This window comes from Python bivittatus, unplaced genomic scaffold, assembly GCF_059951505.1.
Source record: "Python bivittatus isolate LINGU-HERP-01145 unplaced genomic scaffold, Pbiv_v1 ctg000020_np1212, whole genome shotgun sequence".
Taxonomy (NCBI): domain Eukaryota; kingdom Metazoa; phylum Chordata; class Lepidosauria; order Squamata; family Pythonidae; genus Python; species Python bivittatus.
Genome location: NW_028277030.1, coordinates 74,144,188 through 74,168,809, shown reverse-complemented (window position 1 = coordinate 74,168,809; position 24,622 = coordinate 74,144,188). Strand labels below are relative to the sequence as shown.

Sequence of the window (24,622 nt, the reverse complement as noted above, 5' to 3'; positions counted from 1 at the left end):
AATGTTCCCCAAGAGAGAATTGCCCATAGAAAACACGGAAGTCGACTCAACCGGGGCACCAAGGAGCCTCCTCCTGCTCCTCCTCCTCCAGACAACAATAGAAATTGCAGTAAGGTGAAGGGAGGTGTTCAGAGTTTCCATCACTCCCGTGCAAATATACTTTGGAAGTTTTCAAAAAGCGCCTCGGGTCTGAATGCCAGCCCATGGAGCATAGCAGGAGCTTCGGAGAATTGAATTTTGAAGGACTATGCCATTCTATTAAAGGACTTTTGCTGCAATTTGAACGGTGTCCTGCATCGAATTGGGGGCTACGTCTCCAGCTCGGCCTCCACCAGCCTTTCAGATAAATTGGGAAATAAACCACAACTTCTTCGCCAGCTTACGGGGCTGATGCCCTCAGCCTGAAGGGAGCCGCTGAATGCGGCAGAGCAGTTTTCGTTTGTTTTATTTAAAAGTTAAACGCACGCACGCACACCCACATAACTATTTTACACGGTATTATCAATTGCAAAAACATCTTTTGCTTTTCTTTTTCCTGAGAAATGACGTTGTTGTCCATTTACAGCTCGGCTACAATTCTGGTTTTTTTTCTCTGATTTTTCATAGGGAGGGGGCACTTATTTCCATCTCAAGTTTAAGTTCGTGTTGCACTAGTCAAACAATGAGGAAGCTTTGTCTTCAGATCCATGGATTGTGGTCCCCAAACTCTACAGTAACTGTCTACAATCAAGGGGGTCATACAGACTTCCGAGTTTGGTTCCAACCCTGAGAACCTCCAGGCTGTGGGGTGATGCCGATTGCTGGAGTTGGGAAACATTCTGAGCGTCGCCTTCTCCTGAGTCCTTTCCTTAGGTTATTACTAACTTGGGGTTATTCTAATGCACGTATATCTTGAAACCCAGCTTCTTTTGCGAGAAGACTTAGTGCTAATCTTTCAAGAGCTTTTAAAATTATTCTGCTAATGCTGTCCTGATGAGGAACAAAAAAGTCCCACCCTTACCTCCAAAGTGATAGCCAGTTGAGAGATCCTGGTCCTGCTAAAATCCAGTCGACAATTGATATATTTATATAAAATGTGGTATTTTTTTAAGCACCCAGTTTCATCTGAATTTCAGTCTTCAACATTCAAAGGAGATCTGGTATCATATATTTAACTTTTTTCCTGACCCTTGTTTTCCACAAAGCATACTAAAAACTAAAACATCAGGTAATGGGATATAAACCAGCTCAAAATTTCCTTTGATGCTGACACTGCCACCTGTGTTCATCACATTTTGCACTTTCTTGCTGTGAATTATTCTCTGAATAACCTGCCCAACAGAACCCTGGTAATCTCTGGTATCCCTGAATTTCTTCACTGCTGAGAAGTTGAGTGACTGATTATGTACCATCGGGTTGGTATTGAGTCTTAGTGACCACATAGATAGGCCTTCTCCAGGATAATCTGATTACCAACCTGGCTTTTTGGGTCTTCTAGCAGTGCAAGCATCGCTGCTGTAATTAAGTCCATCTACTTTGCTGCTAATCATCCTCTTCTCTTTCCTTCTACGCTTCCAAACATTACAGACTTCATAAGAAAGCTAGTCCTTCACATAATGTGACCAAAATATGATAAACTGAACCTGTTTCAGGTGTGAACTCTGGTTTAATTTGTTCTGTGACATCTTTGTTTATTTTCTTGGCTATCCATGATGTTCTTAGGAGTCTTCAACACTAAATTTCAAAAGCATAAAAGCTCTTTCTATCCTGCTTCTTCAAAGTCCAATTTTTGATTCCACAGATTGTCACAGGGAATGAAAAGGACAACAATAAATAATTATGCAACATAAACATTATTTCATTACAATTCTTATCCTGAAGACAAGTAGTATTTGCAAGAGCATTTCTGCCTTCAGAGAATGCTGCTATTTCACATGACAAATACGGATTCAATGTCTTCTATATTTGTAAACATTCTCATTTTTGAAGAGGTTGGCGAATCCTGTCTTGCTGTCCCACTTTTCTGACAAATCCTCAAACTATAAGGAATACAGTGGAATGGGCAGCAGTCCATTATTTCTGTGGAGATTAAATTAGAAAGAAAAAGGGGATTGTCCTGTTTGCACAAGACAACAGAGACCATCTAAGAAACTTCTGGCCCTGTCAGTCTCTTCTTGAGAGCCACAAATGGACAGAATAGCACAAAGGATTTTTTTAAAAGTATACTTCTTTATAGAATGGTAAGAGTTCTAAATTCAATATTTTACTGAGAGTCAATCTGCTTTATTTAATTCTTATTAAACCCATATGTTGTATTTAATACTTATTCTGATATTTTATGGGAAATGAGCCACCTCAATACTTTTGTGTATGAATCAACCACATGTTTAAATGTAATATACAGAACATGATGGCCTTATTAACAACAGTTATACACTGCACATGTTATGTTTCCAGAGTAACAAATACCTTTTGATCAAAAAAGAATGCTAAGGAAATATGTTGATTTTTGTTTAAAGTAATTTTCTTTTTCTTTTTACCTTCCTCAATTTCTCTGACTAAAAATTTCCAGAAATTTTATTTCTCTATTTTACTAGGCATATATTAATGGATCTTTATACTTCAGTTTAAGTGACAACATTTATATTTATAAAGGACATCTCAGTACATTATTTTTGATGGGAAAAATCCATCTCTATTCATAAAGTTTAAAGGCATAAACTTCTTGTATTTGACTATCAAGAATTGGGAGGCCCATCATTTCAACAGAGTATTGATAACAGACTTTCTTTTGCTTGGAGACTGTGTGAAGTATCAAGCATGAGAATTAATCTTAAGGAACTATGTATTAAGTCCTGCTTTCAGAAGAAAATCCTGACACTGTGAGTCATGCCAGACCTTTCTGTAACTTAATGTTTAAGCAAGATTTGAGCCTTTTTGTATGAGTGTGATTAATGTCTGGTGATGAGAAATTTGGGACCCAGAGGTAAGTGTGGGAAGAATGTTAGGAGAAACTTATATTCAGAAGCCCTAGCAAGTCCTTAAGAGAAGGTGGGAATAGTATTTAAAAACATAATGGATTTCACAGTACAATTACAGACTGTTGGTCACTGACCACAAGAAGAGTTTTGAAAACCATAGGATAGCTAGGAAGTGTCAAGAGCTCATGGGTAGCCATATCAAAAGATTGATTTGATAGGTGTGAAAAGATAATGGAAGCAGAAAGCCCTAACTGCTTTGATAACCAAGGATTCCTCCACAACAACAACAACAAAATACTAAGAGTCGGTAGGCTTTGTACCAGGCACAGCCATTAGACCTTCCCCCTGTTTCACATTCCCTAACAAACTCAATATTAGATAAGTAGATTTCCTGCAAAAAATTAGGAAGCTATACTTTAAAAAGTATTCCATCTAATATCATCTAGGAATGCCCTTCATATATTATTATTACCTTTATTACAGTCAATTAGACCAGTACAATATTCATATAGGTATGAATCCAGGTCTCTTCCTCCTACCTTTTTAAGTCAATAGCCATGTGACTACTTGTATCCCAGGCTCAAAGTTTTCTGCTGTTTCTTGTTTGCAAAATGCCTTTCTCTGCCTCACTGGCTTCAACCCTTACAACCATTACAGTAAGCTCTATCTTATCTCTGGTACTCTTCTGTATAGTATCTATGAAGCTGCTAACATTATCATGGGATTTCAAGTAAGATACCACAGCATCGCTTGAAACTAACTTTCAATATTATTTTCATGGTGGGATAAATAAGACATATCTATTTATAAACTATTCTGGTTGCCTTTGCACTCCTCCTGAAGGAACAGTGATGCAGCCTGCTACTGGGTGTGCTGTAAAATTTAACATTGGCTTCAGTGACTCATAGCAGCTTTTATTTGCTTTATCTAGTTAATCAGATTTCCTAGAAAGAGATAGGCTGGCTACATTGATTCCTATGCTGTAATATCCAGGTTGATTATTACTTGATATGTGTGCTGCCCTTAAAAAATAGTTCAAATTCAGAATTGAGTGTTTAAAACTGGCTGATTTATCTAGACCAGAGATAAGTATTCTTTTGATAGCCTGTAAAGCCCATTTGGCCATAACTGCTAAAAAATAAAGGCCCAGTTTCCCACCATTCGAAGGTGTAAAACAGACTAAAATTCCAAGATAGTTCTTTGAATTGCCACATCACAGTTAAAAAAAAAAAAAAGCAAGAACCTGCAAAATCCAGTTCTACCTACAGGTGTGGTGTGGGCCCACCTAAAAGTGTTAAATGCAGCTTTAGCTTCCCAAAGATGGTTTATCATTAGCTGCCTTTATAACATGTTAAAGTCACAATCCTTACATTAAAAGCCTTAAATGGCTGGCGGGGGTAGGTGGGTGAGTGGGTTGAAAATTGGAAGGTGTATCTCTCCCATATCAACCTCTTTGTGCATTAAGTTTGCCAGAGGCAAACTATTTCTGCTTTAAGAGATGTTCACCTAGAAAAGAGTGAGCTGTGTCAGTAAGAGTCCCTCAATTTTGTAATGCCCTCCTATAGAAAGAATTCCTAATGCCAATATAATGAATGTTATGGTGCCAGATTAAACATTGTTATTTACCCAGTAGACACTAAAAATAAAATAAATTTAAAGTTATTAATAAATGTTTCAAGGTTTCAAGCTCCTTGGTTACGTTTAGATTTTAGGTTGGCAGCCAGTATAATAGTTAAGATGTTTCACCAGGACTGAGAAGATCAGATCTAACCCTGGACAATTTACAGTTAGGTCTACCCCTAGACAATTTACAGCAAATTGTATTAATGCCAAAATGACCATACACATGCAGTGACATAACCAAGAAATTCTGCCATTTTTCCTTGTACAGCTTTGTCTGATGCAAGTACATAAGTCACAGTTTTGCATGACACCAACATGAATGTATTAACATTTGCCCCCTTTGCCTTCCTGGGCAGGTGCCCATGCCTCTACTCATTCCAAGCCCAACATATCTCATAGGGAAAAAATTGGGAAAAATTGGGGGAAAAAATGGGAAGAGAGAGTGCTGCTTCAAGTTCCTAGAGAAAAAGCAAGGTATTCCATCTGATCTGGTCAATCTAGGAGCTTTAGAAATAGAAATGCACCAGTGGAATGGATTTTATTCTGTACCTAAAAACCTTGACCTTTTGTATTCCAAATCTGGATCATGATATCACATCACTGATAACTCACCACAGGTCTCCAGCCTTATGCAGCCATATATGTCCTCTATATAACGACAGTCCTGTATTTTAAGAAATCTATGTTAAAGAACTGGAAGAAGAAACAGCAAGGCCTTAAAGTTTATCATCAGTTATGTGCCAATCTTTCATGGTCAGAAGAAAGAATGTGCTCGATTTTTATATATTGGCTTCCCCCTCCCCCTCCCCAGCATGCATTCTATGTCTCAAACCCTAAAGGGACAGATCCAAATAAAACATTAGTAATTGAGCTAATGCAGTCCTTGTCCTTGGGAGAGCAGTCTTCCCCCGAAAATGCTTCCAAGAGATTCTGTGTCCTGGTTTTCAGAAACTTTATTTCCTGCCATTAAAAAACAAACTGAAAAAGTTTGTTCACTTTTTTGTCACTGTATTACGTGGATTGAACCAATTGTTCGACAGTGCTGGGAGGATTTTAAGTTCATCTGACTTTTTGTATTTGTTCTATACTTCACATACATCCTTTTATTTCATAAATTTTATTATGGTACACTAAGATGTCTGAGGTACATTTTACAAAAGAGGATATGAATTTCTTTTTTCAGACAGCTTTCTAAATCCTTTGCCCTTTATAGAATTTTTTTTAAGAGAGAGAATTGTCATTATGATTTCTGGATAGGCATAATGCTGCAATAAGATTTTGAAATAAAGTATTGTTTTTAAAAGGATAAGTGCTTTATTTCAGCCCCACGGCAATTTTAAAAAATAATAATAAATTACCATTCAGGATAGGAAATACCCTGGCTTGAAGCAGATTTATAAAATACAATACTATTTTGAATAAGAAAAGAGCTTAATGTCAGCTTTGAGGCAAATCTTGGAAATAAAATACTGTTATAAATAGGAAACACCTTTGCCTGCAACATTAAGGTAGTTTTGGAAATAAAATACTGTTCTAATTATAATGATCCTTGACTGGAGGCAGCACTTCATCTCAGCCACCCAAATCTAGATTGTACTGTAGTTAGCAGCAGATAGTGGCTACTCCCATCTTTTTCTCCCCTGAAGACTCCCATCCTGAAGCAGAAAGGGAGCTGTCTTATGTTTCATAAAGTTGGAGAAAGTGAGTTCACAAAACCCAGCAAGAACTGACTTATACAGTGGCCAAACAGGATATACAGTACCAGTATGATGGTTGTGATAGGCTGGAAGTAACATTTCATCTTTGGTTTTTTCTTCTCCACTGTAGAAACCAAGGCTCATTTTGGGTAGGATGACCCTGGCCAAAACAGAATAGTTGGCAGCTATGACCTATTAGTCCACACACTGTAGACTGCGGGACGGCACAGCTTATTTGGTAATATTAATTGCATTTCTGTATTTATTATAGTACCTACTTGATGCTTTATGCATATGCAAATCTTTTATTTTGGCAACGCTTCAGTAGATATCCCATCTCAGTTTGATATTTCTGATGGAAAGCAGCCAAAATGATTATATCATTTTATTCAAAGAACATGAACCTACCTGAAAAAAACAAGAACAAACCCTTAAGGTTGAATATTTGCCATATTGTACAGAGAAGAGAAGAAGATCCCTGCCGTGTAACTCCAAGGCCTATTTGTTCCTGCATTCTGTGTCACCCAGAGGCCAAATAGATGCTTCACGAACCCTCATAAGCAGGATATGAGGGTAACAGTCTTCTTACACTGATGCTCTGGCATATTGTCTCTGGACATAGTGTATAGCCACTGATAGAAATATCCATGAATTTGGCTAGTGTTTTTTTTTTTTTTTTAAAACATAGCTACCTCTGCATCTCATGGCCACAATTTCAGCAGTATAACTACTGTATGTATTCTATTTTAAAAAAAGGCAAATTTCCTTTTATCAATCCTGAATCTTTTTGCATTCAGTGTCAGTAACTGGCCACAAATTCTAATCACATGCGAGAGGAAAAAAGAAAAGTTTCTATATCTGATTTTCCTTGACATGTATGATTTTATATTCTAATGTTACATCTTCCCTTATCTCCTGTCTTTCCAGGTGACAAAATCTGTAATGTTATACCCTTTCCTCATTAGAAAGCTCTTCTAGTCTCCCAGTCATTTTGATTGCCCTTTTCTGCAGAGAACAGAACTATGCATTTTATTCCTTGTGTGCTTGCACTGTAAAATAATTAACTGCTCCAATAAATAAACCCAGTGTAATACAGAATTCAATGTGTGCTCAGATACCAGGCAAAATTCTGGCATATGGAGGTATCTGCAGACATTATAGTAAGAGGATATTTCTTCCCCACTGAGAGTAGGTCTTACGGAAATTACAGTCAGTGCAAAATTCTCTCAGGATTCAGGCAGCTACCTCAGCTAATAGGCAGATGCTGTTTAGTTTGTTTTAATATTTGTTCATAGTGCATTATGGCCAAAACACAATCTATAAATCTTTAAATGATTAAATAACATTGCATTATCCCTATGTACATTGAAATAAAAAATGTTTTAAAAAAGTAAAGTGGATACCAAGTTCTGGAAATAACTGGTGTTAAATCTCCTGAACCTGTTTAATCCCCTGAATTGCTTTAAGAGAAATATTAGTTTCTCTCTTTGATTAAAACTTCACAAATCCATCCTAAAACTACCAGTTTCATATGAATACTCATGTTGCATCAATTTCTGGATTTCCTACAGGCTTCTGCAATAATAGGTTATCTTTTAGTAAGTGGAACTAGCAAGGAGGTGTTGTACACAGCATTTTTTCCAACTATTTTGAAAATTAAATACTGTAAGACATCCAACCAAAGTAATGCAAATTAGAACTGGATATAAATGCACTTTAGAGTATGAAGTGAAGCTATCTGTACAATGTGTTCTCTCTGAACAATGTGCATTGACATCTGAAGTGCTGCTGCAGATTATAATGTAACCCAGTTATTTCTTTCTAGCTGAGTTCTACTGTGTCTTCCTTTCCTCCATTCTTACCCAGGCTCCAGCAGAAGTAGGCACCTTTGAGCCAAAGCAGAAATAGAACAAAGCATGTTGGAAACTGAAATATGGAAAGATTTCATTGAGAAGGCAAGATAAAGAGGTGGTTGATTTCACAGACCTTGAAGCTGTAAGAACCTAAACATTAAGCGTCCTAATTTAATGTGCAGCGAGGAATAGCATAAATGGCTTATGGAAAACAAGAATAGGAATCTCTTTGTTCCCATTTCATTTCATATTGTCAGAATCATTGTCGTAATTTGCAGTATATATTCTCACCTCAAAACTAAGTTTAAAAACACTACCTCTGCTGAAAAAGGAAGGAAATGCAGTCATATAGTCATTCTGAACCTTCCTTCCTTCTTTCCTCCCTACCTTCAAAATTTAATTCTTGGACATCATTGCATTATTTCCGGAATGCTAACAGAATAGTTCTGTATTGTGGACCATTGGAGGAAGGATGCAATACTGGCGGGTGATAGGAGGGGTCTTCCACTCCACCTCCCTCCTGCCCCAATCTATGGTACAATTTCTGGTATGGATTATGTAATACTTCCACTGTCACTATCTTCCTGCAGGAAGGAATCATCTGGATCAGGCTCTTCCTCCTAAATGCTACCTTGTAAAAAAGATAGGACTTTCAGAGCCTGAGCAACATGCTCACCTGTAAACTGGCCATAATAGCAATAATGATGATGGTAATAACAGTAACAATAACAACAATGATAGGAAATGAACTGTATAGTGTCACCTTGTGGTCTTAGTGGCTCTGAGGTATATAGCCAGAGAACAACATGTCTGTCTCCTTTTGAGGAGATGAAAAGAAAACTATTCATCTTATGATTTAAAAATCGATTTTATTAAAAATAGGCAAAAGAAAAAAGGAAATTGTCTTCTAATTTGCCTAGCCAAGTGCCCAAACAGTGACTCAAACATTAATCTCTCATAGAATGCTATGGGAAGACTGGATACAGATCCAGGAAGGCAGAACCCGAGGTTCAAGTAGCCTAGATGGAATAAACATGTAAGAATGGAGATTGCATAAAGACAATAAACTTCTGGTACAAGAATCAGAGGCAAAATCCTTGAGACAATTAATGGATACTTTCCAAATATTAGATCCGTAAAGCAGATTAGCATACCAGAAAACAAAGTAATCTGAAGTTAGATTCTGACCTAAACCTTTACCTTATCTCTAAGAGGAGTGGTTTTCCCTCAGCTCACATTTGCAGCTACGTCAACCCTTCAAGACAGGCAAGGTCAGAAAAGAGGATTCTTAGAAGTCTTGGAATGTTAACGTGGTTAGGGTAGCGTAATAGAACATTGAAAGCCTGTCAAGGCCCCTTTTTACTTCAACTTATACCTGACACAATCAAGACAGAGTTCTTTCAAATGTCTTTCTCATGCTTTCTGCTTTGCAGGACTCAGGTATCTTTTCCGTAATGGTTTGGCATTCTCTCCCTTTTCCCTGAGTGAAATTCACAATCCATCGCACTCTCATAGATTGCAACCTTCAGTCGAAGTTTTAGGAGTACTTCCTCTTAGCTCTTGTTGATTCCTTAGAGATTTCTAGGTCACAGTTTGATACAATCTCTCATCTCCAGCCCAGAGATACTTAGCTTTGCTCTTCCTACAGACTTCAGCTTTATTCAGCTTTATTCTCCTCCCTGCCTAGAGCAGGGCTTATTTCTTGCTACCTGAAGATTTTCTTGGCTCCAAGTCACACTCTTCTTCACATGTAGTCCTAGAAATGTCCCATGGTTCCTCTTGTCCAAGCATTGCTTAGTTCTCTGTTTCTGTTGGAAACTAGCTCACCACGATCATGTGGCTATTTCTAATCTTCATCTTGCTTAAATTTTCCATCAGTCTCCTTCTTCCTTTCCCTTCCCAGGTGATTTGCTTTCCTTCACATACCCTAGCTTTCTCTCTCTCCTTTATCTCAAAACTAAGGTTTTTTTGAGGCTTGGATTTTGTACTCAATAGGAACTTTTCTGCCTGACTGCTTTAGCTTGGGATTGTATATTAGCTGTTCAGCTGAATGTAGTGGGAAGGAAGGGTTTGTCCTGCCCTGCCTCAGTGAACAGGGGATTCGTTTACTACACTGTGAATAATAAAGTGTGATAGTTTAATTTTCATAGGAAAGTATTTATTGACATTCACATTAGGCTATAAGTGGATTTTTTCCCAGACAGAATGTATATGCCAGACTGAGAGAGCTACAATAATTATTTAAATGAGTTTAGGGTCAGATCTCTCTTTTTTTAATGACCGCTTTTCCTCTATGCAGCTTGGATGGTACAGGTATTTCCTTGGATGACAAAGAATGAATAAAAACTATGATGCTATTTACTGATGGTGTAGCACATTGATTCTCTCAGACACATAACCCTCTGTCTAGTTTTAGTGCTTAAGCCACCTGTCTCTTTCACTTATTATTTCACTTTACAAGAGTGAGTGAGATTTTCTGTTCATTTGGAGTTTGCTTAATTTTTATAAGCACACAAACTTGCCAGCAAAACAAAGCTCTTCTATGATGACTCAGAAGGAGATGCAGATCAGGAAAAAAGTGCTTAATGTTGGCATATTTTTCAAGCTCTGGCATCGTGATTTATGTGGCTGATTTATCACAATTAGGAACTCAGTGATCAGTGTTAAAATAAATTATTCTGATCAAAGACAAACAGTTTTTATAATAGCTTGCATTTTGCTGCCCTTTTGAATCCCAACCTCCTTGTTATGTTGTCTCCACATCAGGGTGACTATGTCACTTTTAACCTTGTTAGGATTCTTGCGCACTATGACTTCCCTAAATAAATAAATATATTTGAAGACTTGCCTGTTGGCTAAATGACACCTCATACTACAGCACTTTGGAAGCTCAGTAGATAGAAAGGTGAGAAGCGATTGAGTGAGAGGAGCTGGCTTAGGAAGAGCAGGATATAAGCATAAACATTATTGTTTATGCTATAACATATGTAGCAATTAATTTTTAAAGGCAATTTCAACTTTTGGGGGGCATTCTTAATTATTGGGTACATTAAGCATTTATACTGAGTGCAAAGCAGCAGTTTTTTCCCCCACAAGAATCCTGTGTAATCTGTTCTGCTGAATGATGGTGACTACAGTACCTTCCATCATAAACTCAGTGCTCTGAATGCCAATTTTAATAAAGAGAAATGACAACTTTTGCATACCAGAGAGTGATTTTGGTGAATCAAAGGATGAGGAGGATTGAAATGAGAAGAGAAGGAGGGGCTGAAGGAAGAATTCAACCCAACACCCAGTACTTCAATGAATACAAAAAACCCTCAAAACTCAATACTGTGTGTGAGAAATAGAACAGAGGGCAATATTCTGGAAATAGGCTTTCTTTACAATTGCCTAAAAATTCCTCACAGGAGGCTATTTTCTTGCATTATATCTTGTTTTACATGACAGGACTGTGCATAGACTCAAAATATTTGAACACTACAATAATGTCAAATTGAAGCAAATGCCGTCAAATAGATCTGAATATTTAAGACCTTTTTTGCATGAATGGACCCGGATTTTTATTGAATTAAATTGAAAGTTTGAATGAAATTGTTTGAATTGGCAATTCATATTAATTCTTCTAAACATATTAATTGCTGAATGAAATAATAAATCTGAATCAAACTGAATTTAATTTGAATTAAAACATAAGTTGGAATGAGATTTTGGCTGATTTGTACATGTGTTGCAAATCTTTCACTTTCTCCATACTAATACTGTGGATCACAAGGCCACAGCAAATGCTTGATTGGAAGTGGGGAAAATGATTTTATTTATGCATACATTTAGTTGGAGCCCATAGTAAGTTTATGGAATTTACTATGTAAATTAACCTGTAGCACATGGTTAATTTAAATATTAGTCTGTTTGCAGGATGGGCCTGAGATGTCAGTAGAGAAAGATTGTCTCCTCTCGCCTATAAATGAAGCTTTTCTTAACCAAGTTCCCAGCTGCCATTGTTTACATGTAGTTTCAGACCATGTAATCTAGTCTTTGGTGTCCTCCAGGTGTTTCAAACTATTTTTCCTACACTATTTTGCCATGTTTGCCTTATAATCCTTCCAACAACTTATAAAATAAATATTCTTTTTCTTTCATTACAAGTGGAGGATAACAGATATTGAGGATGAGTAAGAATATACAGAACTAAAATTGCACTATATATTTCGTGTTCCATAGTTTAAATTCTTTGTCACTGTGATGGAATGGACTTATGAAGGCCATGCTCAGGGAGATAAGTGTGTTCTTAGCCCCCAACAGGAGCGTGGAAAGTTCAAGAAGATGAGGCTGGCACCTCCCTAAGTAATTCACGGTGTTGTCGCTGGCTGGCTTGGGAACTTGGGTTCAGTCTAGTGAGATTCTGTCTTGATGTGGAAGCTAATAAACGCAACAGAACTGTATTTGCATTGTCTCATTGAGTTCTTTGGGCTGAACCTGACAGTCACTACATCATCTTAGTCCTACCAGTACAATATTCTTAAATAATCAGAGCAGCCAATGGGACAGACTTTATTACCAAATACTTCTGATGGCATCAATAGAAAAAAAGTAAGCAAAGTAAGCAAACACAAATATCCATGGTTCAGTTCCAAAAAACATTCAGTTCCAACAATTTGATGCATTAGGAAAGATTATCTAACCTCAGCTGCAAGGTACCATTAGGAATGAGATGAAGAGCAGCCACATTTATAATACTGTAAAGCAGAAGGACAACTGCAAAACAACTGGGAATTCTTTTTCTTGTTATCCTTTTCATAAGAACATAAGGAAAGCATATTTCTTCAGACCAAATAGCATCAAGACCAATAACTTGCCTTCTACATTGACCCACTAGGTACATCTTGGATGTCCACAAGCAAGACCTATAAGAAAACCTTCCATATCACAAGCTCCCAAGGAATTGGGGTATGTATATGAAAGTATATATGTAAACGTGTGTGTACACTCACATGTTTATCTACACATACATACACATGAACTCATATATATGGAGAAAGAAATGAATTTTCATGGCTATCCTATCTTTCCTCCCACTCTTCCTCCCAAAAAGCAGATATAGCTAGAATGAAAATTCAAGACAGGATCTCTCATGCAGTGAGAAAAAAACGGAGAAACTATCACATATACTTCCCAATTTCTTTGTTGCATAACAGCAATATTAAGTGCAACAGACTAATCTAAATTCTGCTAAATACTAATTTCTTCTACATACAGAGCCAGAATTTCACACAGAGGAGGCCAGATTATGAAATGCTCAGGATAGAGACTGTGGCCAAATTTTCCAGAGTGATCAACAACCAACATGCATACTAAAATGATGAGGTCTTCTGGAAGTTTTGGCACAGTGTATGGTTAGCACATCGGAGGTTTGGTAGTCATTTTTGTTATATTCACAGAAATATATAAACATAATGCCTTGTCTTGTACAAACTTGTATATATAATGATTGGGGTCACACAATATATTAAACTAAACCAAATAAACTATATAATAGCTTAGTCAAAATTTATTTTCATATTATTCCCTCTTTTATATACATGACAATCCTTTGCTCTAGAAGATGGAAGGATCTTCTGGAATCACAGGAGAAATGGTGCAGAAGGTTGTAGGAAGAAGGGAATATTTTTGCTCATAGAAGGCTCTACTGATTCTCTGCCTTCAAAAAAGGGTTGGACTGATTCATGGAAGTCATGGGAACCAATGGCTATTAGACTTGATAGAAGTGTGGCTGCCTTTAAAAGCCATTTGCTGGGAGACCAGTGGGCTTTCTTGTGCAGTAGGTTGGCCACTATGAGAACAGAATGCTGGATTAGAAGGGCCAGGAGTCTGATCCACTAGGGCGCTGCTTAAGTTTTTTATGTTATCTTCTTACCTTTAATCAGCAGAGAGATACAACTGAATCCAATTTTATGTAGCTTTGGTATATATGTATGTGCTTAGAAAAGATCTGTCTGTCTGTCTGTCTGTCTGTCTCTCTCTCTCTCTCTCTCTCTCTATCTATCTCCTTTGTTTCCCCCAGAAACCAGGAAAGAGAAAAAACTAAGAATTTGAGGAACTTACTACATATAAAAACTTAGTATTTATAATCCTAATTATAAATATTATAAGCCTAATCATATATTAGGCTTTTCAAAACTCCCAAAAGTGTCCTAGAAACAAAACTAATTCGAATATTTTCAAATTATCACTTATTTCATTTTTTGCAGCATTGCACTTCAGAGGTAAAGATGATTAGAACTTTGATATAAAGAATTAAGTATGATATACAAAGTGTTCCAGTTAAACCCAACAGTGAATCAAACATTCACACCAGCATACCAATTCTCTTTGCATTGGCAAGTTTTGTCTGGAGCAGGATATAGGTGCTAAGAATGTCTGCTTCACACACTATAATTGCTGTTAATTTCATTCCTAGATAAAAAAGAAGAAAGCTGAGAAATCACATAGTGCTATGGTTTTCCAGCTTCATTGCTAATAATAATAATAGCAGCAGTGCAGTTTTCACATTTCTTCTTTGTATTTCTTAGAAAATGTAGGGACAACTCATATGCCCAGATAAAAATTGGATCACAAGAAAAGTTGGATGTGAAATGTTTGAAGTTTATAGTTTCTGTAGACCATTGTCAGAGTATGGGAAACTAACCTGCATGTGGGGCCAATGGGAAAACACACTCTACATTTCTGTATTAGTATATATGAAATCAAGAACAGATGAAATGGTATGGCGTGTTGAAGCACTCCAGATCATTCATATGCACAATCTGTAGCTAGTGCTCCCCTAGGATAATAAGATGCTCAAAGCTGTTTTGGAGTTGGCTGGGAAGGAAGGAAGGAAGGAAGGAAGGAAGGAAGGAAGGAAGGAAGGAAGGAAGGAAGGAAGGAAGGAAGGAAGGAAGGAAGGAAGGAAGGAAGGAAGGAAGGAAGGAAGGGTGGATCAGCTTTGACAGTTTAATTCATGGTTGATAACTGATCCTATTATCTGCAAAATTGTGCTAAACTAATTTTAGATTATCAAGAGTTGTCAAAATACAGCACATACATAGAAATTATTAGCATACACGAGATACATAAATGTTTACCTTGGCTAAAGTATTTTAGTTGGACTAAATTATCCTATCCTCATCTTTATAATTTAAGTAGTTGTGCTATTTAATCTTGGTATATAAAGATCCTAAAAATGGCACTAAAAATGGAATAGCATTTCATATTCATGCTGCTACAAATGCTGTTGTCACGTCATGCCTAGGTATATGCTGTACAAAATATAAAACAATATATTTTCCTATTTTTAGCCCCAGTTTTCTGTTCACACCAGTTAGATGCATATTTAATTAAATACACTACATGCTTCTTTTATGTGGATAATAATAATACAAAAGGATGCTTTCCAATGAGACCTTCATTGTGCAATTTTTCTGACTCATTTATGGAATTAAAATGGAGGTTCAATTGATAACTTCAGTGTGTAATTCTCTTGTGTTTTCTCACTACTCTATTAGTACTTTTTTCTTGCTGTGGGGAATTTATTGGGGGAAACTTCACTGTGTTTTTGGAATGGTAGATCTAGCACACTTACTTGGAAGTTATCTGTCTGTCTATCACTAAATTGCTAAGTAGTTCATGGACATCCTCAGTGAGTCTATCAGTGCCTGTTATAGTGGCATTTAGATATTGGCAGGATCTGAAAGTAAATGTAACTCTGACTTTCAGGAAGGCACAGAGAATGTCTTTTGCAAGTAAATGAAAAGAATCTACATTCAATAGAATGTTTGAATGAAGATTCACGCAAAGATTCTTTGTTTCCTGTCAATCAATAGGCACTAGGTAAGATAAAGACATCCTTGAAGCAAACTCAACTCCTGGTGGCTACATTTGTTGTTTTCCTGGAAATGTTCAGAGGTCATTTGTATGTGCCTTTTTAAAAAACTTCTTGGTCTAGTCAATCACTCTAGAATTCCTAGGTACTCCCATATCTAATACTAGCCAAGGCCAGCCCTGCTTAGCTATTAAGATTGGCTATGGTTAGTTATTCTGCTGAGGACCAGAAAGTACTAGAATTGTACTGGGAGGAGGATATCATGTCCATTTGACCGAAGAGCATGTGGGGCATTTCAGATTTTATGGGGAATAATTATAACAAGGCCCACTATTCTGTTTTAAAATATTTATAATAACCAGAAGAACAGCAGAAATAAAGGCCTGAATGCTGCTGCTGGGAGAATAAACATTGAGGAATAATGTAACTCACTGCCTTGTTTGTTGGCTTGATGGAAATATTTGGCTGTCCATTATGAGAAGAAGGCTAGTGGATTAGATCTTCCAGGATCTTTCTTGCACTCTTATTTGTATTTACAATGTTGTCAATGTGCTTAATTTGGTTGGTATGATAAATATCCATTGGTCTGTCCATATAACCAAAACTAATTATATGTGACAATGTGGTCCTCATATTATAATGCCACTAATAAAAAATATTTTTAGAGGCTTAATAACAACTTGATTAAGACAGTCACAGATGCCATCTTATACAGGTTGTAAGGTATGGTAAAATATGCTTAGGTAAGGTTGCTTCCAATTATTTCCATATGTTCCTTATGCTTGCTTTCCACACTGAACATTAAATCAGGGTGCCTATCCTATATAACTTTTCTTCCACGTATGGAAGCCATATTCTTGCATTTTTTAATATCAGCATAGTAGTAAATGACCAAGTTAATTTTTCCCCTTTATCAAATAATCTAATTTTGATAAAACAAATGTTTAATTCAAGCTATGGATGGCACTTAAGAGATCCATTTATCAGAAATTCTGAGTGCTTTTAATGTTTGGCAGATATTGAACACCGCTTTATACAAATGGTTTGGCACACTTTTCTGGCGGCTTCCATTCAATGTGCTACTTAGCCAGAGGAGGAAAAAGAATCTGACAAATAAAATATCTATTATGTAAATGAAACATTTTTTTTTTCAGGATGAAAATGATTTTCTTATTAAAGGTTCAATATTCATAATTATAGTTTTCTGAGAACTTTACCCATTTTGCATTTTGTTAGATGCCATTATCACCACTGGTATATTAATGTCAAATAATAACATATGCAGCTTAGATTAGTTCAGCTCTTAACTTGGATAATTTTTAGTTATAGATTGCTCAGAATAAATCTTCCTTTAAGAATACAAAACTCCTAAGCAGAAACTTATTCTCTAGACAAATTATTTGATGAGAGCATTGCTATGCAAACAGGGTAGAATGTCCCTTCATTTTAATTCTGCTTTACTAAGTTTCTTCACTCCTCATCTTGTTTTGAGGAAATTCAGTCATATTATAAAATCCTAATAGAATTAGAAAAAGAACAAATGTCTTCAGCATCAGTATGGTATATTTATACAAGATGTTCCAAAATAGCTTAATTCCTAATATTGGCCTACCTGTAGCAGAAGTGCCATAGTTTGTATTTCAGGCAAGTAGATGAGAGTGTGTATGAATGTATCTGTGCAGAAGTGTTTTTGTTTGTGTGAGAGAGAGATGGAGAGAAAGAAAGAGAGAGAGAACAAAGACATTTAGAAATGGATGTACAGAACAAATTAATTTTGTTGCATGCTATAAAGATGCACCCAGGCATTTGGACATCATTTCTCTACTAGTGAGTCATTGCATCCTCTAGTCACCCAAAATAAGAGGAATGAAGATAGGTTTTATATCACTTCAGAGATGGCTTGGTGATACTATGTAGTTGATATAAGTTACTAGTGGGGAAATGGCTTAAGGCTTAAAACAGGCATGAGACCAGTGCTGAGTAAAGTACAGGTAGTCATTAGGTTATGATGGCAGTTGGGATCAAAACTGCCATTGCTAAGCAACATGGTGGTAAAGTGTGACATCACATGACCGTGTTGCTTAGCAATGGCAGTTCCGGCAGTCCTGGTTGCTGTCATTAAGTGAGGACCATGCTGGTTGTTAAGTGAGGACCTCACATGCCCATGACTTCCAACTTCCGACTTCCTGCCGGCTTCCCCATTGACTTTGCTTGTGGGAAGCCAGCAGGGAATATCAGAAATCTCAATCACGAGATTGCAGGGGCTCTGTGATGGCCGGAATTCCGAGGACCATTGTAAGTCCTGGTTCATTCAGCTCCATCGCAAGTTTGAATGGTCGCTGAATGAGTAGTTGCAACCTGAGGACTACCTGTATTCCTAAAGTAATGATCCTTTTGTTTTGTTTTTTTTAAAATAATTTTATTGAATTATTTAATAAATATAGTAAAAAACTAATACAAACTAAACTAGGAGAAAAAAGGAAAAGAAAAGTTCAGAAAGTGCAGAAAAAAGAAAAAGAAAAAGAAAAGAAAAGAAAAGAAAAAGAAAAAAGTAGAAGAGAAAAGAAAAAGGCAACAAAGACAATAGTAAAGAAGTGGCTTCCAACCTTCATCATACCGAGCATAAGCTAATATAGTAACTTTTCACCCTCTTTTAAAGTTACAAATAAAAACACTCTTTTCCTCATAGCCTAACTTTTACCTATACACAATCTAGAAATTGTCATCTTTTCAGTCCTGGTTCAGCAAAAAGGAGTTACCAGAAATATCAAACAAATAGTTTATCCCTGATCAAATAGTTCAACTTTATATTCCTTCTTTTTGCTCTTCACAATTTTGACCTTTAAATCATTCCAATGGTATTGCAGGATTTGCTTACATCCATCTTTGGCATTCAAAAGGAGTCTTCAAAACTTTCACCAGCCTACTTTGTAAATCCCATAAAGAGGCATTGTCCAAGATTTCTTGTCTCAGCTGTTCCATGTCTTTTGTTGATTTATCTTTTGTATTCCCATTTTGGTAATCTCAATTTTGTTGTCTTCCATGCCTTCAGACTCTATAATGTCTATGTCAGGTAAAAGTTTTATAAAGTTTTTCTCATCTTCTAAAAGTTTATCCATTGAAATATTTCAGCCCATGTAAAAAACTCTTTAAAATAAGAAAAAGTTATAACCTGTTTAGCTATTTTAACTCTTTTCTGCCTGGTCCTTTAGTTCCCTCTAGTGTCCATTTGCAACCTTCATTAAGCCTCAGTTCCTAATACGGGTTTAGTTCTGTTTCAGTCATTTTCCACAGGTATATTATTTAATTATATACTTGCTTTTCAATTTTTTTCTTTCATCCATTTTTTCTTGCATATGCAGGGTCTGCTTTTTTTTCCCTTGGATCAACCAAATGTTGATCCTTTGGTTGTGACAGGAATTGACCGACTAGCTTGTCACCAGAGCCTGATGTCAGGAGCTGAGAGAGAGTGATCAAAGTCACCTAGCCGGCTTTCATGCCTAAGGTGGGACTAGAACCCACAGTCTCCTGGTTTCTAGCCTGGAGCCCTAACCACAAGACCAAACTGACTCTCTCATTTTTCAAATCTAACAGCAAAAATAACCAATATTCCAAATCTCCTTGTTCTCCCAATCCTTTAAAACTTTCTTAAATCAAAATCCTTTTTTTTTTGTGCTTTTTTTCCAATTGTATATTATTTTAAATTCTTAGGTCTCTGTTTAAAATTTCTTAAATCCAAAGAAGAAGGTAAAACTCACCAGGTGTCAAATTAAGCTTGCCATTTTGAAGATCTCTATTATCCATAAAGTGGTTAAATTGAACATTTCTGAATGTGATCAGATAGTGAATTAGGCCGGCTTAGTCCTTATTAAAGGCTCCACTGTTGCTGAGAGCAAAGATGTTGTCTCCTCCAACTTCTGGTACTTATACCAGCAGGAGACTGTTGTTTTACTATCTCCTTGTGAGGAGCTCATTCAGAGCACTTGTGGACGATCTCCTGTTCTCTCCTCCGGAGAGATTCGAAGGACTGTTCTACTTGCCGATCTTTCATTCTCCACAGCAGTCGTCATCTCCGCTCATTCACAGAGGCATCTTCAATCAGCCATGACTCATGCTGGAAGCCCAGTGATGATCCTTTTGTAATCTCAGATGAAATATACACTACCTATATTGATTCATCTAATATAGATTTAACATACCACGAGCCCTAGCCAATTATACTGCTGATATGCTAATTTTGCTTGCAAGTGGACTGACTTGCAGGGAATGTGACATTTGAGAATATACAAATCAATTAAAACAAATGCATGCAAAAGTAACAGAGCGCAAAGAATACTTGCAAATGCCCGTACTTTACCTACTGCTACTCTTACATCTCTTTCAGCCCTAAAAGAAACAGCTATAGTATAATTAATCTAGGTAGCCCATAGTTAAGGATATAATAATGTTTGCCACTGTAAACTTTGTATGTTGGTGTGCTGCCAAAGAAAATTAAAATACGGATCAAACTGTACATATATACTATGTTACTCTTATTCCAGCTGATCTCAATATTGTTGCCCCGGAATTCAATGCTGTTTCTCTATTTCACAAAATAGTTTCCTATTAATAGCACACTACCCTGAATTTAAAGTTTATGAATTTACTAATCAATCTTGTGATAATCTAAAAATGTTGAGTTCTTTCACAAGCATCACAGAGCAAAGCTGAGGAGTGTGTTGTTTACATTATTTATCAGTACAACTGAAGAAAAGACTGGTTAGCTTACAAATATATATTTTCTTCCCCACTCCTTACCTTCTCCGTGAGAATTGAATGTCCCAGAGGTGGATGCCCTCATCAACTACTCCCTTTTTACCTCTTTGGCAAGCCTCTAATCTTTCCAACTATTGCTCAAAAGGCACACAGGATTTTGGTTTTGCTTTTAAATTTCTGAAGGTTAGATAGCTTGGATATTTGGTCCACCTGGCCAATTAAGGTCTTCTTAAGACTTTATTTTATATACAGTAGCTCTCTTCCTAGATAACTCTCATTTATATTTAGTATTTTTGTATAAGTATGAAGCAGTTATATTTAAAAATATTAATCCAGCATTTAATTTCTTTCTATATTTTCCATAAAAATTGATGTGTTGTGGAGGTTCCATATTATGCTCTTTGCAAATAATACTTTCAAGTATTACTTTATTTATTTATTGGGATTTATTAGAGTTTGAATTTATCTACTTCAACTGCAGTTAACAATGAAAGATGTTAAAAACAATTGATAAATAAAAAGAGTATCAGGTAAAATCATAAGTTAGACAAGATGTCAAAAATAATATTAAATAATGAAAAGCTTGATATTAAAAAAGGTCTTTAGAGGCTGATGATTGGCTACAAGATAGGGGACCAAGTAGAGTTCTTGGGAATAAATGTCACAAGTTTAGAGTCACCTATAAAAAGCCTACTACTTACCAGTCAGATTTATTTAATTATACCACCCAACTTAAACACTTGGGGAGAAGGGTTTATAATAATGATATCAATATGAAATAAATCCCTGTATAATCCACACAATTCCATAAAAATAGAATTAATCATGTAAAAATTCCAGTAAATAAAATAAATAAATAAATAAAACATTAATCACCAAATTTTCACTGGAACCACATGATCTTTGCAACTTTTATGAAAGCTAGCAGTTTGGGAGCACATGTACCTCATGGGTTGTATTTTTCCACAGGGCATATCACACTCCAAGCCTCCACACTTTTTACTTATGTATGCTGGGAACCCTCAGCATCCCTTTTTGGAAAAACACACGAAATAGGCAATATCTACTAGGAAGAGATAGTCCAGTAGCCCTGCCTAGATACTTAAAAAATGATGAACAACCCAAAATGTCACCAAACAACAGTCTAACATCATTTTATGGACTCCCTCCTCCAGAAAAGATCAGAGCTTCCATGACATTTTACCTCAAAACTTCTCTCTGGCAAGATGATCTCTGGGAGAGATGGGTGGCATATAAATTTAATTAATTAATTAATTAATTAATCCAAAGGATACTATCTGAATGTATTAGCAGCCACTGAGAAATTCTGGAGAATCAAATAGGAATACTACCTCTGACTGGTCATTCCCCATTATAGGTGGTTCACTAGTCACAGTCCTATAATGAGTCTAGAAGCTAGACTGAAATAGATCCAGATAAGCAGTGCCATCCCAAACCATCTAGAATCTGATAAGCTCTAGTACCTTATCCAAGACTAGGAAGTTAAAGAAGATACAAACGCCTTCTTTAAAAGGCTGACCACTGTGTGTACCCTAGAGGCATTGACTATTTCTGTAGCCTACAGTGGTTCTCCACATCTGGCTGCTTTTAACAGAAGGGACAAAGAACTATTGGGCAGGTGATAGGCCTCCAGTCTTCCTGCAGTATCAATATCACATTCTTGTGCTATACAAACTGAAAGTTATCTGTGCAGCCTGAGCAGACCATACTGTAAACACATTCATCTTTGACTGATGTAACTATGAAGGCTGTTGGAATAGACAGGAGCAATTCTATCTGTATATAATTATTCATAATGGGCTTCTGAGGGTTTCAATACTCTGTCCTCTGGGTCTATTTGAAATAGGCCTGTAAATACTTGAAAGAGATGTGTTGATTACCATGAGCAGATGAAATGCTAGTAGATGTAAGGATTTTTATCTCAATCACTGCCATAGGGCAGTCTGTGTGATGGGATATAAGTAGTCTGCTAGCTGCTTTAAGTGTTTACCATTGTACTCTAGTTGTTGACTCAATGGTTTCTTTGCTCTCAGCCTTTTAGCATACAGTACCATGAAGAGAAGAAAGTTCTATGGTTTGGAGTGATACTTTTGGTGTGACAGAATCAATACCTCTGATTACATTCTAATGGTCCCTGAAAGACTATCTGTAAGAAATATTTCCAGATATGTCAGGGAGTAGTAGCTCCCATCCTGAACACTACCTGCCAACACCCCAACAGCAAGAAACCTAAGTAGGGTCCTTCAGATCAGCAACAGAATTCTATGCCAGTCCAGTAGATCTTTGTGGCTCCATTTTCTACCTGGATCTAGCTTTATTTTGAGCTGTCTCCCTTTTAGCTGTTTAGAACTAGTTTTGTGCTGAAGTAAATTGGTGTGCTTTCCCACCGTCCCATCTCTCTTGATTGTTTTGTATTCACACTCCCTCCCCATTCAGGATTAAGTAATTTCCAGTAATAGGGATCATACTTCTCTGATTTTACTGTATATTATACAGATGATGTAATCATTAACAAATGAATCACCTCCCCTAAATTAATCAAACGTGGAAACAATTTTGAATGAATCAGATGTGTATAAATGTATAATAATATAAGTGTATTTTTCTTTCAGAGTTCTGATGACCAATGTGCAGCATTTTATGGATATATAAGAAATATACACAAACCTATCAACCAAAACTTGCTTTTCCAATGTCCACATCAAACGGAAATATTTCTTGTGCTGGGTTTGTTCTTCCTTCTTTATGTTAATTGAAGTCTCTCATCCTTGCAATGTTTTGTTATGTTTGATTTGTGTCATTTTGAGATCATTTTAGTCCACCCTGTCTGTCTGGTTTTAGGTTTTATCAGTTTTTATGAATTTAAAATAAAAATTGTGTGCTACCCAGAATCCATTGGAGCTGGGTGGCTTCAATGAATTTAAATAAAATAAATAAATAAATAAATAATCAACACAGCAAACGTTGTGAGCAGATTGAAGAAAGTATAAGAATGTCTGGATGTGAATCTACTTCCTTATATGTTATTGCATTTGTGATGATGTTATTTTAATTTATTTGATTTATAACCCTTCTTTGCATACAAGTGGGACAATCAAAGCAGGTGAGTAAGTCAGATAGAAAACAATGAACTGAAAACAGCATAGAAGTTTTAAAAAGCTAATGAAAACTGTTGACTGAAAAAATGTTATCTTAACTCATTTTCTAGCAGTGGAGAAAGTGAAAACCACAATTAACTATGAGAGAAGGCCTGCCCCAACACACCCAAATAGCTCTCTAGGAATGGAGAGATCTTTCAAAGGATGACCCCCTAATATGTCAGATTCTTAATGAGGAAATTAATCTCTTAGATAATTAGACCCCAAACTATTAAATACAAAAAGTGCATAGAGTAATAATTTCATTAAAGGCTAACAATAACTATTTCCATAGTGATGCTTTTTAGTTTTTTTATTTAAACAAATAGTGATCAATGTAATAATATAAATATCCTCTCATTGCTAAGCTAATTAACATTTCCAAAGTAACGTAAGCCTTCCCATTCTCTTCAGCATGTCTTTTAAAAACTGTATTTAAAAGTTTTCTGGAGACTTTAGTTCTCTTTTAACATAATGTAATAAAGCTGTAAACAGTATAAAATGATGCTACAGGGGATGTTAAGTGTGAAGCACCCGAACTTTACCTAACACTGTATGATTTAGAAAATAACTGATAGCAAAATAGTTGGTATCCTAGATTACAGAGCTCTCATGGTGTGCCCCCAAACTCTTCATGCAGCACTCCCAATCACAAAACAATTTGTTGTTTGCCATAATTGCAGCGAACAGCCAGGACCTGTCCTAGAGATTGCAA

General features: G+C 36.4%; 1 long non-coding RNA gene across 1 annotated transcript; it reads left to right on the top strand.

Annotated features, from left to right (window-relative positions):
* Nucleotides 1-76: 76 nt before the first annotated feature.
* On the top strand, nucleotides 77-23,592 carry LOC148217097 (uncharacterized). Its single transcript, XR_015796362.1, has 3 exons — nucleotides 77-2,219; nucleotides 13,013-13,083; nucleotides 23,383-23,592. It is a non-coding gene; the product is annotated as an uncharacterized LOC148217097 (long non-coding RNA).
* The last annotated feature ends 1,030 nt before the right edge of the window (nucleotides 23,593-24,622 follow it).